This window comes from Hyperolius riggenbachi, chromosome 2 (assembly GCF_040937935.1).
Source record: "Hyperolius riggenbachi isolate aHypRig1 chromosome 2, aHypRig1.pri, whole genome shotgun sequence".
Classification (NCBI taxonomy): domain Eukaryota; kingdom Metazoa; phylum Chordata; class Amphibia; order Anura; family Hyperoliidae; genus Hyperolius; species Hyperolius riggenbachi.
This window is the reverse complement of record NC_090647.1, coordinates 209,656,953-209,675,110: the sequence shown is the minus strand read 5'-3', so window position 1 is coordinate 209,675,110 and position 18,158 is coordinate 209,656,953.

The following is an 18,158-nucleotide window of genomic DNA, read 5'->3' as shown; positions in this document are numbered from 1 at the left end:
TTAAGGTGCCTCACTTAAAGGAATAATCCCATAAGCAACCCACTACAGATACTTTCCTGATCTGCACTGCGCTTGCAAATCACACCCTGGGAAATATCTGACTTCTACGTGTCTCCCTGCACCTAGCTGGGAAACCCTTCCTATCCGTGACCATGCTAGTCTCGCAGCAACTGCTTGGTGCACGTACTCTGGCATTCCTTTCCCTGGACCCAAGCTCTGGGGAAATACTCCGGGATCCGAGATACTCAGTAGAATGTTTTATCGCTACCCCCCTTCCTTTCAGCTGCTCTGCCCGGAGCTGCGAGCACAACCTGGCGTGATGTGGATCCCCCAGCCCCTCCTCCCCTCTGTCATGACGTGTGGGGGCCATGACTCATGGGGGCGGGCCCTCCCCAATGCCGCCATTTTGAGTCCTGGGCTGCCAGCTAAGATGGCTGCTATACAATCTCCCATAGCAACCTCATTAATTCTATACACATTAGGAGAAAAAACAAAATCAACAGAACAAACATTTTATGCCTAGTTACACATAGCATACTTACACATTGCAGAAAATCAGCATTCCGCTACATACACTCTTGGATGGAAAAACACAACCACAAAAGAAATACCAGAAATTCCACCGTAGCTCGTGGAGTCCCTTATCTTCCCCCACCTCAGGAAAACCTAAGCAGATGTTCCCGATACACACATCTCTGAACTACAGGCTCTACCCTGCAGAACATCTCACAGGCACCCCTACGGACAGAGGGAAAAAACATGCTGACCGAAAAAAACGACCGAGTACAGTAGCACCTCACCCACTATCTCAGGTGTGGCTATAAACTGCTTCATACGAAGAAAAAAACATACCTCACACAGCTAACCAGTGCTATTCACCCTACAAACTGCTAAAGACACAGCTTGAATACCTGCAAAAACCTGAGAAAAAAAAACCCGTCCCAGCTGTAATCCTAAATGCTATATACCTTAGTATCACCCAGTGACGTGCGTTTTTCTCCACAAAACCAGCCTTCAGCTTTTCTCAGACATAGCTCAGAACTACTAGAGCATGTTGTGTCCTCGTCTCACACAAAACCATCGCTGTATGACTCTAGGGGCCATATGCAATTCACTTTTTCTCCTGAGTTTTCTCCTAGGTGATATTTTTAAACTTGTGAATAAAATGCCTTTTAAGCTACCAGAAAGCAAGAAAATACTCAAAAAAATTTGATAGTACCTTTTCTCTTACTTTTTGGTACTTTTTTAGTTGAAAAGTGCTGTAAAGTTATTTAACATTGAAGATGAAAAATTATCTCCTAGGAGAAAACTCAGGTGAAAAAGAGAATTGCATATGGCCCTAAATCACCATCCCAGTAACAAACTTATTCTGAGATGAACATCCCTCATCCTCAGCTCCACAATCCGTGAAACCAACAGAAACCTAAGGAGACATTAAACAAAACATTTAAAATATTCAGCACTAACTGGAACCAGAGAAGCTTGCTTTCCTCTATGCTTTCCTCTACCAGCCTCTCCCTCATCCACTACTAATAGACTGAAACACCGCTGGCTTATCTCTCCAAGCTCTCCTAACATCCTACGCAGACCGCAGCAGACCTTCTCTGTGACATGAGAGCGAGAGAAAGACAAAAAAAAGAACAGAGAAGGAAAAAAAAAACCCAATTGACATCTGACCAGCAAAAAAAAAAAACCATGCCTGTGACAAATGTGGATATAACCACTATGTAAACCGTAACATGCAACACAGAAACATTAAAGCCAGTACTATGTACGCTTTACACCGAAGCTGCACATAACACAGAACACATTATCAACTCCTTGTACAAAAAAGATAATGCAATATAACAACGTAAATCATACTTGCCTGGACCCGGACGTCATATGCCTGGCAATTCATCAGCCTGTGCAACTTTCCCGTGAAACTTCTGATTAGACCCCCTGGAACTCCTGAGCGCAATCTCTCTCTGTCCCCACACTGGCTCAGTGGATCGGTGTCTCCCGCGGCAGTTGCGGCTGGCCTTGGAGCGTTCCAGTAACCTGTGATCCAGTTTAGGCTTTTAACTGCATGTGCACCTGCAGCGTACGTTTAACGTCCAAGAGTTTCGCCACTGATTTCCTCGAATTGCAGCCCGTGTGCTGGCTCTCGCACACCACTTATCAGCTTGATAAGCTTTCCAGTCCGCATCTACTCCGCTTGTGTCGCTGTGGAATATCTAGAAAACTTCGGCCCCTGGCCCCTGTCTGCCTATTTTGCTAGACAGTGAAGGGTTTCAGCACCACTGTTATAAATCGCCTTAACTGTTTCGACACCAGCAACTTCTTATAGTTGCGTCTCACAGACTGTGAGATAACTTGACTCTCAACACAGCAAGCAGGAGATAGACTTTTCTCAGGCTTCTTCAATATTTAAGGAGTTATTTACTACACCAATATACAGATACAGTTCATCATATCCTAGCGAAGCAAATCCTCATGTTTAAGTTCTTGGCGTTACAGCTCTTGACTAACCTTCCTCCTGAATGTTAGTCAGTTACCTTCTTTCTACACTACGTTACTCTAGACTACCTATGTACAGCATACATTAGATCAGATTACATAAAGAATGGAAATACTTAGAGGTCCCAGTCGCATACGAGCGAGAACGGCGCCGGAGACTTGGGCGCAGGACACAGCCAGTATATGGCTGATCCTGCTGCCGCACAAGTCCGGGCCGTGTTAATTACTATTCCCCCTCCAGGCCGACATGGATAGTGGGGAATGAAATAATTCGGCTTCCAGCAATCGCTGGAATCCGAATTATTGTTTTAAAAGCAACTTCAGGTCCGTCTTCTGATGGCGCTGAAGTTACTCCCTGTGCCTGCGATAGCCGTAGTTCCTATTACGGCCTATGGTGGCGCCGGCTGCGCCCAAGTCTCCAGCGCTGGATTTACCGTGTTCGTCCCAGTCAGCATCTAGATAGCATGAAAGTAGGAAGCGGAGCAGGAATCAGAGTGAGCTCCGTTCGCCCACCCGGCTCTTTAATACCAACTAGGAATGAGTTAAATGTGACCTCATCTTAGCCATCCCCCAGACCGGACTATTGGCTTAGACCCCTCGTGGTGTCATAATACACACCTACTTGATTAATATTTAATGATTTGGTATTCGCCCTGCGGCTTGTACTCTGTACACTTTAGATTGATCAATATATACCGTAATTGATCTCGTTGCTTTATGGTTCTCATGAACTCTGTTTACTCTTTTTGGTAGATTGGAGTTAAACTTCTCTCTCTCACCTACCTAAGTACTATCCTAAGTACTTACCTGTTTAAAATATGTTCCCGCGGACTTCACCTTTGGAACCTCTCACCTCATTGCAAGCTCCCTCCACATCCTTAAATTATAACACTTACCTGGGGCTTCCTCCAGCCCACTGTAGGCCATGAGGTCCCCCTGCATCCTCCTGGCTCCTCTCTTGGTCCTGCTTGCAACTTCATTACCGGCGACACCCGGGCTACACAGCTGCATGACAGGTCTGCGCATGCGTGGTTCAGAGTTAGAAAACCGTACATGCGCAGGACTGTCACGCCGGCCGTCGTCATGACGCGTAGCAGCCGGCATGTTGACACGAAGCGTCACCGTTTAGGTAGTGTTGAGTTGCCAGCGGGACTGGGAGAGGAGCCAGAAGGATGCCTTGGGACCTCACAGCCTACGGTGGGCTGGAGGAAGCCCCAGGGAAGTACCAATTTCACTTTTATCTACTGTTCAGGGTCCCTTTTTAAGTTGCAAGGGTTTTTTTTTATTTATTTTTTTATTTGCGCAGATGAAGAAAAACATACTTTAAAAAAAAAAGTGTCTATATTGACTTCCATTGTATTGTGCATATTTATAATTTGCACCCAATTTTTGATCCCCTACCTCTGGCCTGAAAGTGAAGAGCTGGTGTTATAGCCATGCAATTGGATTCTGACAAATTTGTATGTCTCAATTGAAACACAACAAAGTCCCCGTTATACAGAACTCGGGCAACCGTAAGTCTCAACTAACTGGCATACCTGAAAGGGATAGCAAAGACAGAACTTTTGGGGGTTTGCATGGTATAAATTACTTAACCTCCTTGGCGGTATGAAAAATACCGCCAGGAGGGAGCGCAGCAGTTTTTAAAAAAAAATTTTTTTTTTTAATCATGTAGCGAGCCGAGGGCTCGCTACATGATAGCCGCTGCTGAGCAGCATCCCCCCGCTTCGATCGCCTTCGGTGATCTCCGATCAGGAAATCCCGTTCATAGAACGGGATTTCCTGGAGGGCTTCCCCCGTCGCCATGGCGACGGGGCGGGATGACGTCACCGACGTCGGGACGTCATTGGGAGTCCCGGGCCACCCCTCGGCGCTGCCTGGCACTGATTGGCCAGGCAGTGCTGGGGTCTGGGGGGGGGGGGGCCGCGCGCCGCAGCAAATAGCGGCGATCGGGCGGGGGCCGGCGGCGATCAGAGTGCTGGCGCAGCTAGCAAAGTGCTAGCTGCGTCCAGCAAAAAAAAATTATGAAAATCGGCCCAGCAGGGCCTGAGCGGCACCCTCCGGCGGCTTACCCCGTGTCCAGCACGGGGTTACCGCTAAGGAGGTTAAGGATCCTCCAGGCACCACCTTCTATGAATCTTGCAGCTCCCAGCGGCTTTCTGGCATCCATGCATGGCTCCTGGCATGTCACACGACCCAGTGCGGGTCAGGTAACCTGTTTGGAGCCGTACACAGAGGACGTAGGAAAGCCGCTGGTAGCTACAGGAAGGGTAGAAGATGGTACCCGGAGAATCCGTATGTAAATTTCTGCTGCACAGGAGAGGTTTGTGCTATTTTTGGCTGGTTGCTCTTGCAACCAGTAAGCACACGTATCCGGCATCAGGCAATCCGATATTGGGGACTTTGCTGTACCTGTATGGGAACAGGTTCACCTGCTGAAACAGGAGGTGACCCGGCATACTGCGCATGCGCAGCCAGTATAGTATCCGGGTCAGAGGGCGCGGATCTGTTTAGTGATATAGAGGTGGTTTTCAGAGGCGCAGAGTGACGCCAGGGCACGGGAGGTGTGCGGTATGTAGCTGCTCACCTCCCCACACACACATGGTGTCTTACGAGCAATGTTAAAGTACTTAATAACTCGTAAATCATAAAAATCTGGCGCTGTCCTGACTTATGGACAGATTCAGGTTAAGAACGAGATGACAGTCCCTATCTTGTTCGTTAACCGAGGACTACCTGTAAACTTTAAAAAAAAAAAAAAAGAAAAGGTGAAAGTATTAGTTTCCTGAAAATAAAAAGAAGCTGAAACCGTGGTATCTTGTCTGGGAGAAGACAAATAAGGTTTTACTGCAGGAAAGTTAAAAGGCAGTGTGTGGATTCTAAACAGCTGTGACAGTCTGCGATCTTAAAGAGACTCTGAATGGGGGGAAAAAAAAACACCTCTGAGCGATACTTGCCTCAGGAGCGGGAAGCTTCAGGGTCCCAATGAGGATTCCCAGTCCTCTGTAGCTTGAGGGAATGCAGCGCTGGCTCCCCCAAAACCTCCTTGACAAGTTCTGTGCATAAATATTTACCTACCACGATCCAGCGCAGGCGTAGTAGAGTCTCTTCGTTCGGGCTAAGGTGGAAATAACTGAGCATGATCGTATCTGCTCTACTGCACAGGCGCAAAGGACTTACGCCTGCGCAGTAGAGCAGATATGATCGGCCTTGGCTTTTTCCGCCTTAGCCCGAATGAAGAGCTGATACTGTGCCTGCGCTGGATCGCGGTAGGTAAATATTTACCCTGCTGCTGTTTGGGGGGAGTCGCAGCGCTGGATTGCCAGGACGGGGGAAGCCTAGTTGGGTTCCAGAAGCTTCCCCCTCCCGAGGTAAGTATCCCACAGAGGGTTTTTTTTTTTTTTCAACTTTTCTTTAAAGGGAAGGTTCAAGCAAAAAAAAAAAATGAGCTTTACTTACCTGGGGCTTCTACCAGCCCCATGTAGCCATCCTGTGCCCTTGTAGTCACTCACTGCTGCTCCAGTCCCCCGCTGGCAGCTTTCTGACCTCGGAGGTCAGGGCCACATTGCATACATTTTTACGCATTACAGCTAGTGCAGGAACAAAAATTTACGCGTTGCACCACTAACGCGTAAAAATGTATGCGTTAATGTTCCTGCACTAGCGGAAATGTGTAAAAATGTACGCAATTCGGCTCTGACCTCCGAGGTCAGAAAGCTCCCAGCGGGGGACTGGAGCAGCAGTGAGTGACTACGAGGGCACAGGATGGCTGCATGGGGCTGGTAGAAGCCCCAGGTAAGTGAAACTCATTTTTTTTTTTTTGCTTGGACCTTCCCTTTAAAGGAATACTATCGATTGAAGCATTTAAAAAAAAAAAAGCTGTATGTTAAGGCACACATTACCACAAGTACTAGGAGCAGTTTCCTTTCTCACACAGCTCTGCCTCTCTGCTGTAAAATCCTCTGTCAGTTTTTAGATACAAAAGTGATGGCTCTAATGCTGGGAATACACGTTACGTTTTTTGCGAAGAATGGTTCCGATAGATGTCTTCGATGATAAAATTCCGACATGTCCGATTTTCAGATCGATTCTGTTCTGCTCGATTTCTCATACAAGTGAATGGAAAAAAAGATAAGAAAAACAAGTGGAAGAAAATCGAATGGCTAATAGATCACGCCCTGAATCGAATGCGAAAAACGTAATGTGTATTCCCAGCATTAACCTCCTTGCCGGTCTAAAAAATCCGGCAAGGAGGCAGCGCCGCACATTTTTTTCTTTTTTTTTTTCTTTAAATCATGTAGCGAGCCAAGGGCTCGCTACATGATAGCCGCTAAGCGGCGTCATCCCCCCACCCACTCCGATCGCCTTCGGCGATCAGAGTATGCAGGGAATCCCGTTGAGAACGGGATTTCCTGCAGGGCTTCCCCGGTCGCCATGGCGACGGGGCGGGATGACGTCACCGACGTCATGGACGTCGGGACGTCATAGGGAATCCCGATCCGCCCCTCAACGCTGCCTGGCACTGATTGGCCAGGCAGCGCAGGGCTCTGGGGCGGGGGGGAGCGACTCGGCGCGGCGGATCGCGGCGGATCGGCGGCGATCGGAAGTTACAAGCAGCTAGCAAAGTGCTAGCTGCTTGTAACAAAAAAAAAATTATGCAAATCGGCCCAGCGGGGCCTGAGATATCCTCCTGCGCAGGTTACCCCGAGCTGAGCTCGGGATAACCGGCAAGGAGGTTAAAAGGCTAGACCATGTCCCTGCACAGGGGGGTTGCTATCCATTCCTCAGTGTATAGTTTACTTATCCCTTCGCTGCAACAATCTTATTCAGATGGTGGTTAGCAGAAGCGGCTCTAGGGACCAGCAGATAAGCTAATTGCCTGGAGCACAGCTTTATCTAGGGGCGGACTTCCAGGGGGAAAAAAAAGTTTAATATTTTTTCCTGTCCTTAGAGACTTAAAGGAATACTGTAGTGATCAGGGGAAAATGAGTTGAACTTACCCGGGGCTGCGTCCCACGCATACATCCTGTGCCCATGCAGCCACTCACCGATGCTCCGGCCCCGCCTCCGGTTCACTTCTGGAATTTCAGACTGAAAAGCACTGTGCCTGCATTGCAGTGTCTTCACTCCTGCTGATGTCACCAGGAGCGTACTGCGCAGGTCCAGTATGGTCTGTGCCTGCGCAGTACGCCCTTGGTGACATCAGTGGGAACAAGGACATGGCAACGCAGGCGCAGTTAAAGTCTGAAATTCCAAAAGTGAACCGGAGGCGGGGCTGGACCATCAGTGGATCGGTGAGTGGCTGTGCGGGTACAGGATGCCTGCGCGGGACCATTAGAAGCCCTGGGTAAGTTCAACTCATTCTCCCCCGACCCCCCCCCCCCCCACAGAATTCCTTTAAAGTGAATGGGTACTGTGTATTAAAAAAAAAAAAGAAGCAGATTCCCCCCCCCCCCGCGCCCCCCCCGGTTTCAACTCCCCACCGAAAGGGTATTTGGAAGTCTTCGGGAGCCGTTTCCTCCAGAAGACGTGCGGCTCCATACTGCACAGGCGTCAGCGTGCAAGAGAGCGTGCGTGCTTGCGCAGGCGCAGTACAGGGCTGCCCTTCTTCAGGAGCACTCGGGCTCCCTGAAGACTTCTGAAGCCTCTTTCGGCCGGGTAAAGCAGTATTTGACTAAATTAGTCAAATACTGCTACCGGGCGAGCCAGCATTGGAATGAGAGGACCAGGAGAAGAGCGTGAAGGCTCTATAGGACCCAGAGCCTTCCCTCTCCGTGGGTAAGTATCTGTCTCATTTTTTTAAATGCGATTCCCATTCACTTTAAGGTGGCCATACACTAGCAGCAGATACAGTGGGTTGCAAAAGTATTTGGCCCCCTTGAAGTTTTCCACATTTTGTCATATTACTGCCACAAGCATGCATCAATTTTATTGGAATTCCACATGAAAGACCAACACAAAGTGGTGTACACATGAGAAGTGGAATGAAAATCATACATGATTTCAAACATTTTTTTTTTTTTTACAAATAACTGCAAAGTGGTGTGTGTATAATTATTTGCCCCCCTTTGATCTGAGTGCAGTCAGTTGCCTATAGACATTGCCTGATGAGTGCTAATGACTAAATAGAGTGCACCTGTGTGTAATCTAATGTCAGTACAAATACAGCTGCTCTGTGAGGGCCTCAGAAGTTGTCTAAGAGAATATTGGGAGCAACAACACCGTGAAGTCCAAAGAACACACAAGACAGGTCAGGGATCAAGTTATTGAGAAATTTAAAGCAGGCTTAGGCTTCAAAAAGATTTCCAAAGCATTGAACATCCCACGGAGCACTGTTCAAGCGATCATTCAGAAATGGAAGGATTATGGCACAACTGTACACCTACCAAGACAAGGCCATCCACCTAAACTCACAGGCCGAACAAGGAGAGCGCTGATCAGAAATGCAGTCAAGAGGCCCATGGTGACTCTGGATGAGCTGCAGAGATCTACAGCTCAGGTGGGAGACTCTGTCCATAGGACAACTATTAGTCATGCACTGTACAAAGTTGACCTTTATGGAAGAGTGGCAGGAAGAAAGGCATTGTTAACAGAAAGCATAAGAAGTCCTGTTTGCAGTTTGCCACAAGCCATGTGGGGGGACACAGCAACCATGTGGAAGAAGGTGCTCTGGTCAGATGAGACCAAAATGGAACTTTTTGGGCAAAATGCAAAAACGCTGTGTGGCAGAAAACTAACACTGCACATCACTCTGAACACACCATCCCCACTGTCAAATATGGTGGTGGCAGCATCATGCTCTTCAGCAGGGACAGGGAAGCTGGTCAGAGGTGATGGGAAGATGGATGGAGCCAAATACAGGGCAAACTTGGAAGAAAACCTCTTAGAGACTGCAAAAGACTTGAGACTGGGGGGGAGGTTCACCTTCCAGCAGGACAATGACCCTAAACATAAAGCCAGGGCAACAATGGAATGGTTTAAAACAAAACATATCTATGTGTTAGAATGGCCAAGTCAAAGTCCAGATCTAAATCCAATCAAGAATCTGTGGCATGATCTGAAAACTGCTGTTCACAAACGCTGACCATCTAATCTGAGCTGGAGCTGTTTTGCAAAGAAGAATGGGCAAGGATTTCAGTCTCTAGATGTGCAAAGCTGGTAGAGACATACCCTAAAAGACTGGCAGCTGTAATTGCAGCAAAAGGTGGTTCTACAAAGTATTGACTTAGGGAGCCGAATAATTACGTACACCCCACTTTGCAGTTATTTATTTGTAAAAAATGTTTGGCATGATGTATGAGTTTCGTTCCACTTCTCACGTGTACAGGGCCGGATTTGTACCTTCTACCGCCCAAGGCCCACTGTCACCAGCCGCCCCCCCCCCCCCACCACCACCACCACAACAACAGCATCTCAACTCCCCAATTTTTCACCAATCAAAAAGTCTTCAAGTGAACCTGGCACACAAAAAAAAAATCTTACCTTAATAGATCTTTCCCATGCCCACTGTTACTGCATTGAGACCCTCTGAACATATTCAGAACCCACACAGCTGTCTGGGACCCTCTTTTTCCTTGTGCCTGCACTCCCATCTGAGTACAACCGTACTGGGTCTGCGTGAGCATGGTCCGCACATGCCCAGTAGCTTGAAGCCTTTCGCGCTTGTCTGTTTCCTCTGTGCAGAAGTGACTTTGTGCTAATGGGAATGTGAGGACCATACTCGTGCATGCCTAGTACAGTTACACTTGTACATGGGAGCGCAGCCACAAGGAAAAAATAGGGTCATGGGCAGCAATGGGGGTTAAGTACGTTCATGACATTGACACCCCAATATAGGTAGCTAGATCCTGTTTACCCTTTTAGTATAGGTAGACAGGTGCCCCCCCCCCCCCCCTTAGTGTAGGTAGTCAGATGCTGATCCTTTCCCCCAGTACAGGTAGCCTGATGATGTTCCCTGATGCCCCCAAATTAGTTTTGGTAGTCAGATGGTGCCCCCTCCCCCATAGTATAGGTAGCCTGATGATGTCCCGTCACCCCCATTAGTATAGGTAGTCAGATGCTTACCCCCCTTGGCCTCTACCCCTTAGTATAGGTGATGCTGAGTTCCCCCCCCCCATCTCTTTGTATAGGAAGTCAGATGCTTTCTCCTCCCCCCCCCCCCCCCCCCCCCCCCTCCGTATAGGTAGTCAGATCGCTGGGCTGCTTGCCCTCCCTCAGTATAGGCAGCTAGATGCTGTCTCGTGTCACCCACCACTTGCAGAGGAAGGAGCTGCCTGCCTGGCGCGGATGTCCTCTTAACATTAACCCCCCCTTCCGAAGCAGAATCACTCACCTCTCACCAGGCTTCCAGCGCCGAGGCTTCCTCTGTCAGCCGCCGCCTTGCATTGCTCTCTCCTGCTGGCGACTCCCCTGCATGTGACTCTCGCCGGTAACATGCCAGCATGTCACATGTGAGGGAGACGCCAGCAGGAGAAAGTGAAGCACGCCGGCGGCTGACAGAGCAGGGACAGAGGACTCATCGGCGCTGGAAGCCTTGTGAGAGCTGAGCGATTCTGCATCTGCTCTCCGGGGAAGGAAAGGGGGTGGATCGGTTTGTTGGTGGCGGCTGAGCTGATTGATCCAGCCGCTGCCCGCCTCAGCAAGCCGCTCGGCGCTGCCCAGGTCTCCAGAAGAGAGCCTGCATGTAGCCGACTACTGGCAGCTGCAGTAGTGAAGGGACGGCTCAGTCAGGACTTTGCAGAGCGGTTCTCGGAGCTGGTGACAAGTGTAGTCAACTTGTCACCACTTGCCGCCCCACATTTTCTGGTAAATTCTGGCGCCCTAGGAACCAGCCTTGGGGGCCTTTCCACAAATCCGGCCCTGCACGTGTACACCACTTTGTATTGGTCTTTCATGTGGAATTTCAATAAAATTGATGCATGTTTGTGGCAGTAATATGACAAAATGTGGAAAACTTCAAGGGGGTCGAATACTTTTGCAACCCACTGTAGATCATCAGATAGATTTCTTATCTATCTGATGTGTTTAGGAACATTTTTTTACTAGGATTAGAATTCCAATAGATTTCAATTTGAAATCTATTGAAAATCGATCTGATCCATCAGATTTCCATTAGGGCCAATGCAAAATAATAAGCAATCTCAACAGATCGATCTAGATTTTCCACCCTGCCAGATCGATTGAAATCAATAGAAATCAGCCGCCGATTGGTCAAACTATTTGCAATGATCGATTTTGATCGATCGGCCAGAAAGTCGTCTGAGTGTATGGGCCACTTAACGACCAGCCAACGCCTATCGGCGGTGACTGGTCTCACCTGGGTGTCCATGGAAACGGCCGCTCGTTTGAGCAGCTGTGTCCTGTCCGTTCACGGCGGGGGGCTCCGTGAACAGCCTGCAAGCATCCGATCGCGGCTCGCAGGCTAAATGTAAACACCCGGGGACGTAATTCCTGGTGTTTACATGTTACGGCGCTGCTTTTACAGTAAAAGCAGCGCCGTAAAGGAGATCAGCGATCCCCAGCCTCTGATTGGCCGGGGATTGCCGCCATCTGATAGGCTAAAGCCTATCTGAGGCAGTACAGGACGGATTGCTGTCCTGTACCGCCTATATGGAGAAGGGTAGGGAGGGGGAATATCGCTGCGGAGGGGGGCTTTGGGATGCCCCCCCACTAGTCACAACAAGCCAGTGGCGATCAGACCCCCCCCCAACAGGAGATCCCCCTAGTGGGAAAAAAAGGGGGTGGGGAGAAGTCTGATCGCCCTGCCTGCCACCTGATTTGTGCTGGGGGCTGAAGAGCCCACGCAGCACAGATTATAGAAAAATCTGCCGGTCCTTAAAGTGGACCCAAATTAAAAATGCAAGAATTCACAAGGAATCCCCCCCCCCCCCCCCCCCCGACACACACACACACACACACACACACACACACACTTATGGCCTTGTAAAGAAAACACATCAGAAGAGGAGGATGGTGTATTTCTATGGAAGCAGGTACAAGGCATTCCAGAATGGACTGGCTGGGGGGAAGGGACTAGATTTTTCCCCCAGGCTGCTGGTACAGTGTATAACGCAATGTACAGGAGAATGGCAAGCTGGCAAATGTTCACAGCATTATGCAAATGGAAAGAAAAAGCCTGGCACTAGATGTCCACCAAAGGGTGTGTGACTTCACCGGATTACGTACTTCATATTCTCAAATGTGCACTCCGGAGGCAAGCATGCATATGTGAAGATAAAGAGGAGGAGGCACTAATTGTTGCAAAGAAGGTACCTTTAATCCAGGGTGGTAGGATACATCGGGATGGAGTGGGGGTGAAGGAGGCCTGACAGCTGTTTCGCTTACAAAGCTTCCTCAGAGGCCAGTAGAAGGAACTGTTCCTTCTACTGGCCTCTGAGGAAGCTTTGTAAGCGAAACAGCTGTCAGGCCTCCTTCACCCCCACTCCATCCCGATGTATCCTACCACCCTGGATTAAAGGTACCTTCTTTGCAACAATTAGTGCCTCCTCCTCTTTATCTTCACGTTCACAGCATTATGCAGAAGAAAGGCTTGCCTCCTAAAGAGTCTGTAGAAAAAACTCTGTCTGCTGTCTCACCATTGTAAAGACTGTATGTGGACAGCTGGATAAGGTATTACACAGGGTGAAAAGTTTGACAGTTCCTAGACTCCAGGGGCGCTGCTGCAGGTTTTCTCGCCCCTAGTGGTAAGGGGTTAAATATTCCAGCTTTGGCCTCGATTCATAAACAGCAGTGCGATAACAAAAATCTTGTCGGGAAAATACCGCACTCGGTATTTTCCCGGTCTGTGTGCTAATTCATAAAGATTTCCCCAGCTGCCCTTGGAGGTCGGTAAATTACCGCAGCCCATTGAGCGGTAGAGTAGGGCAGTGTCCCGATTCCCTCTTTGCTCTGCAGAAATGAATCACAGAGATGGCTCTCTCTGGCTCTCCCACTGATGACTCAGACAGATGAGTCACACAGTCTTTCCCTGCCTGCAGAAATTACTCACACAGCCAGCTCTTACCACTGATGACTCAGACAGATGAGTCACACAGTCTTTCCCTGCCTGCAGAAATGATTCACACAAAGGGCTTTCTGGCTCTCTCCACAGATGAATCAAACAGACTTTCGGATCTCTGCACTTTGCATTAATCAGAGCTGTCAGAGCTGTCGGTAACTTGTTAAGACCTCACCAGAGGTGTCGGTAACTACCGCCAGGCTTACCGCATGTTGAAGGCTTTATGAATTGACATTTGCTGACAATTTACTGACGTGTTGTCGGTAACTGCAGCCAAGTTGGTAATTTAGCTCCCTGGTCGGTAATGTCAGCTTTTCATGCGGTAACAGCCTTTATGAATTGACATTTTGCTAAGTGGTCGGTAAAGTCTGCTGTTTTCAGCATTACCGCATGAGGTAATGCTTTATGAATCGAGGCCAATGTGTGTTCCTTGTCTTCTTTTCTCTGACTAATTAAGATCCTGATAATGCCTTTGTAAACAGCTGTCTCTCCCTCTCAGCAGCCTAGGAAGTAGATGCAGCCTGGAGTGTATCATCATCACAAGGCAGTCAGTCAGGAATAGTGTACAGTATACATAATACACATCTCCCTCTTTCAGCAATATTACAGCACATCTAGTTACCTGTTATCTCCTCAGATCAGCCTCCCCCTCAGATTCTCTTGCATGCTGTGAGTGTGACAGTGAAGTATATTTGTAAACTGTGTGAGGAATGAAGGATGATTTTTAAACAGAGAGAGAGCTAGAGAGAACTGGGTGAACAAATAGTTTCCCTAGCACTAGTAATGTTTACCCTAATATAGAGTATTAAAAAAAAAAGTTGTTTTAATAGGTAGTATTCCTTTAAGAAAAAAGGCTATAAAACTGAAAATTCTCAGCATGAGAAATCAGAGAGGAACAGAGGTGTGGGAGGGAGAGAGGCTTCAGCCAATCAGGCTGCATTAGTTATGTCTGAGGGGATAGTAAAGAAGAAAAAGAAAACCCAGCATGCCCTGCACCTTCCTTTGTACGGCAGATGTACCGAAAAAGAGCCAGAGAAACTGGGGAATGATGTTTTATGGAGAAGGGTGATTTTTAACTTTTGGATTGCCTGGTTAGCACCCTTATTACTTACCAGGTAAAAAGAATTGGCTTGATTTTATGCCTGACAATTACACTTTAAGCAGTATAGCTTGGTAACCAGCCTACCTTAGTCTAGTGGGCAATTGAGGCATATTAAATTGTGATATTTAAAGTTATTTTTTTATTGTATCTGCCTGAAGATCAGTTTGATACTTACAGGTATTCTTTACCATCCACATCCCATGCCATCACATGTCTCTGAGGCATTACGGTTTGCACAGAGAGGTTCAGTTATTGTGTATTAGGTCTTGCGTGCCACAAATGATACTTTTCAACAAATGCAGTCATACAAATGCTAGAAGTGCAGTTCTGTTTTGTATTAGGTTGGACAAATGCCGTCACATGTAAAAACCTAATAGTTTAAGAGTTAGAGTGTAAAAAGTGCCAACAATTTAAACAACTTCAGTGATGTTAAAAAATAAAGTGTGTTCTATGAACTTGCACAACATCAGATGCAAAAGAAGTGCAATATTCTGTTATTAACCACATAAGTTCAGTGGTTCTATCACCTGGAAGCTCAACTTTGAAAGGTAAAGTGACTATGATGCAAAGAGGCTAAAAGCGACACTGAAGCGAAAACAAAACCTCATGATATAATGAATTGTTTGTGTAATATGGATAATTAATTACTTGAAGACTGCCCCACGCCAATGGGCGTGACCGCGGCGGCAGCCCCAGGACCGCCTAACGCCAATTGGTGTCAAGTCCTGGGGCTGCAGTTTCCCAGGGAACGGCCGCGCGCATGCGCGATCGTTCCCTGCCCGTTCATGGAGCGGAGTTCCGTGAATAGCCTGCTAGCCGGCGATCGCGGCTAGCAGGCTGCTTGTAAACGTAAGGGGAAGCAATCCCCTTTCTTTACAAGCGTACAGCGCTGCCGGGGGCCGCAGGGCTGTACGAGATTGGCGATCCCCGGCCTCTCATAGGCTGAAGCCTATGAGAGGCGGAACAGGACGGATCGCCGTCCTGTTCCAATGCAGGCATCAGAGTAGAGGAGTGAAGGGGAGGGAGGGAGGAAGGGGAGAGAAACAGCCTCGATGAGGCTTGAAGAAAATAAAAAGTGGCAGCAGCGATCGGACCCCTCTGGCGGCATGTCCCTTTAGGAACGAAAAAAAGGAGGTGAGTCTGATCGCTGATCACCTAAGCTGGGCTGTACAGGAGGCTGAAAAGCCTGCACAGCCCAGCGCTGCAACAAAGAGCCTGGTCTTTAGGGGGGGTTACCACTGCGGACGTCAAGTGGTTAATAGAATAGTAGCAAAGACAATGTCATATTTCTATTTTCAGGTATATAGCTTTTTTTTTTTTTTTTTTAATATAACATTGCATCATTCTCTCATAATTGCAGTCTCCACAATACACTAAGCATTTTCAATGATTTCACAGAGCAGACTACTGACCTGTTGAACTTTTCTCTGCAGAAAAACCATAAACAAAAAAAAAACAATGGAAGTGGCCATACACTTATAGATTTACAGCAGATTTGACCATCAGATAGATTTCTCAGATGCCTGTCAGGTCGAATCTGACAGGAATCTATCTGATGTGTGCCACACACTAGGAACAGATTTCCAATAGATTTCCGAATGAAATCTATTGGAAATCGATCTAAATGCATTATTGGACCATTAGCTCCAATGCAACTCTATGGGCCATCGACCTAGATTTTCCATCCTGTCAGATCAAATCGATTGAAATCGGCCGCAAATCGATTTGATAGAGTTGATTTCCGATTGATCAATCTATTCCATAGAATCGATCGATGTATGGGCCCCTTATGAGACAGTTGAGATAAGAGCTTCTAAAAACAGTGCTGTCCACGACTTTGCAGAGCTCAAAGAAGCTCTTTTGCATAGATAAGTGAAGTTTAACTCTTCCTGCACTGGAAACAATATGAGACTCATATCTGTGCTACTAACGTTTTATTTCACTTGAGATTCCCTTTAAGTGAAAATCAGTCTTGGGCTACATACAGATAATTGCTCATAATGTGCCTGTGATTGTTCACAATAACCTTCTGGGCAAGGGCACCCCTGCTGATGGGAATTGTGATTCCCCCTTTTTTTCTCCAGATTTTATTATTTAGCAGGTTGGATCCTGTTCACCTTTCTTCAATAGGAATTAACATTCTGGCTTGGCAGAGCATTGCAGTTCACATGTATTTTGGGACATAAGAAGGCCACGATTTACAGTTTGTTTGTTTTTATTCCATTATTCTATACAATTTTTGCATCTAAAAACGGTTGAGAACATACGTGATATGCTTTTCTATTTACATTAACTAAAAGTGTAGGATTGTTTTGGAATCTCACTTCACCAAACTGCAAGGATCAGTATAGGTTTGTAGTAGTTTTTGTGATGAAATCATCTACCAAGTTGTCACCTGCATGAGACAGCATTAGCACATATGCACATTTATTAACCTTTAAATAAAACTGTAGCTTTCAGTATGAACCTGTCAGGATTTCTCCTGTAGCATGTTCTGTCGCTTGCAGTAGAGTTGCAACTGGGCAGTTCTGACTTGTCTGCTTGCATTCGGTTGTAAATTCGCAATGATTCTCATTGTCATTTGCGATCGCTATGCAGTTCGGGGAAGCTTAGGATGCTGTCGTTATTCCACCTATTGCTTGCATCCATTGGATGCGTTTGAGTAGGTGAGCAATGAGAGGCGTTGGGGGAAAGACGTATGCTAACTTGCATCCCCATGGTGCCGTTATTGCATCCCACTGCTGTGCCTGCTTGCAGCGGAACCTGGTTATAAATTTTGCACATTTCGAGTTTTGTGGGGTCGCCATCAAGTCGATCTGTGGCTCCCCCCATCTGCGACAGATCTGTTTGAAGATACCTGGGTTGAGTTCCCACTCGTTGTGGTCTATCCATCCTCGGCTCAGTGTATCCGCTATTATGTTCTGAGTCCCTGGGATGTGTATGGCTGATAATGACAGAAGGTTGTTTTGAGCCCATTTCATGATCGGTGCTACTTCCCTTAGAAGTGCTGCACTGCGGGTGCCCCCTTGATTCCGTACATAGGCAACGGCTGTTGTATTGTCCATCCTCAGGAATAATTGAGCCTCCTCTGCATGTGTCATCGTAATGTGTTAGCGCTCTTCACGCTGCTCGAATTTCCAGAATGTTGGCGGGTATTCCCTCTGCAGGTGACTCCCACCTTCCTTGAATATAGCTGTGGTTCAGATGAGCACCCCATCCCCACATGCTCGCATCGGTCGTAATGCATATTGGTTCTTGTTCCTGTAGCTTGTGGTGTCTTTGTAGATTGTGAACATTCTGCCACCATCTGAGTTCCTCCTTCATGCAGGGGAAGATTCTTATGGTCTGCTCGTAGCTTCTCCCTCCCCATTAGTATCTTTGGGATATTCTCATGTTCCATCTGGCCCACTTGACCATGGGGATAGCTGCTACCATTAGGCCAATCACCCTCATGCATTGCCTTGCGGACATCCATGTCGTTCCTTCTGCGTCTGACATCCTCTGAATCATTGAATGGAGTTTCTCTCTCTGTAATCTGAT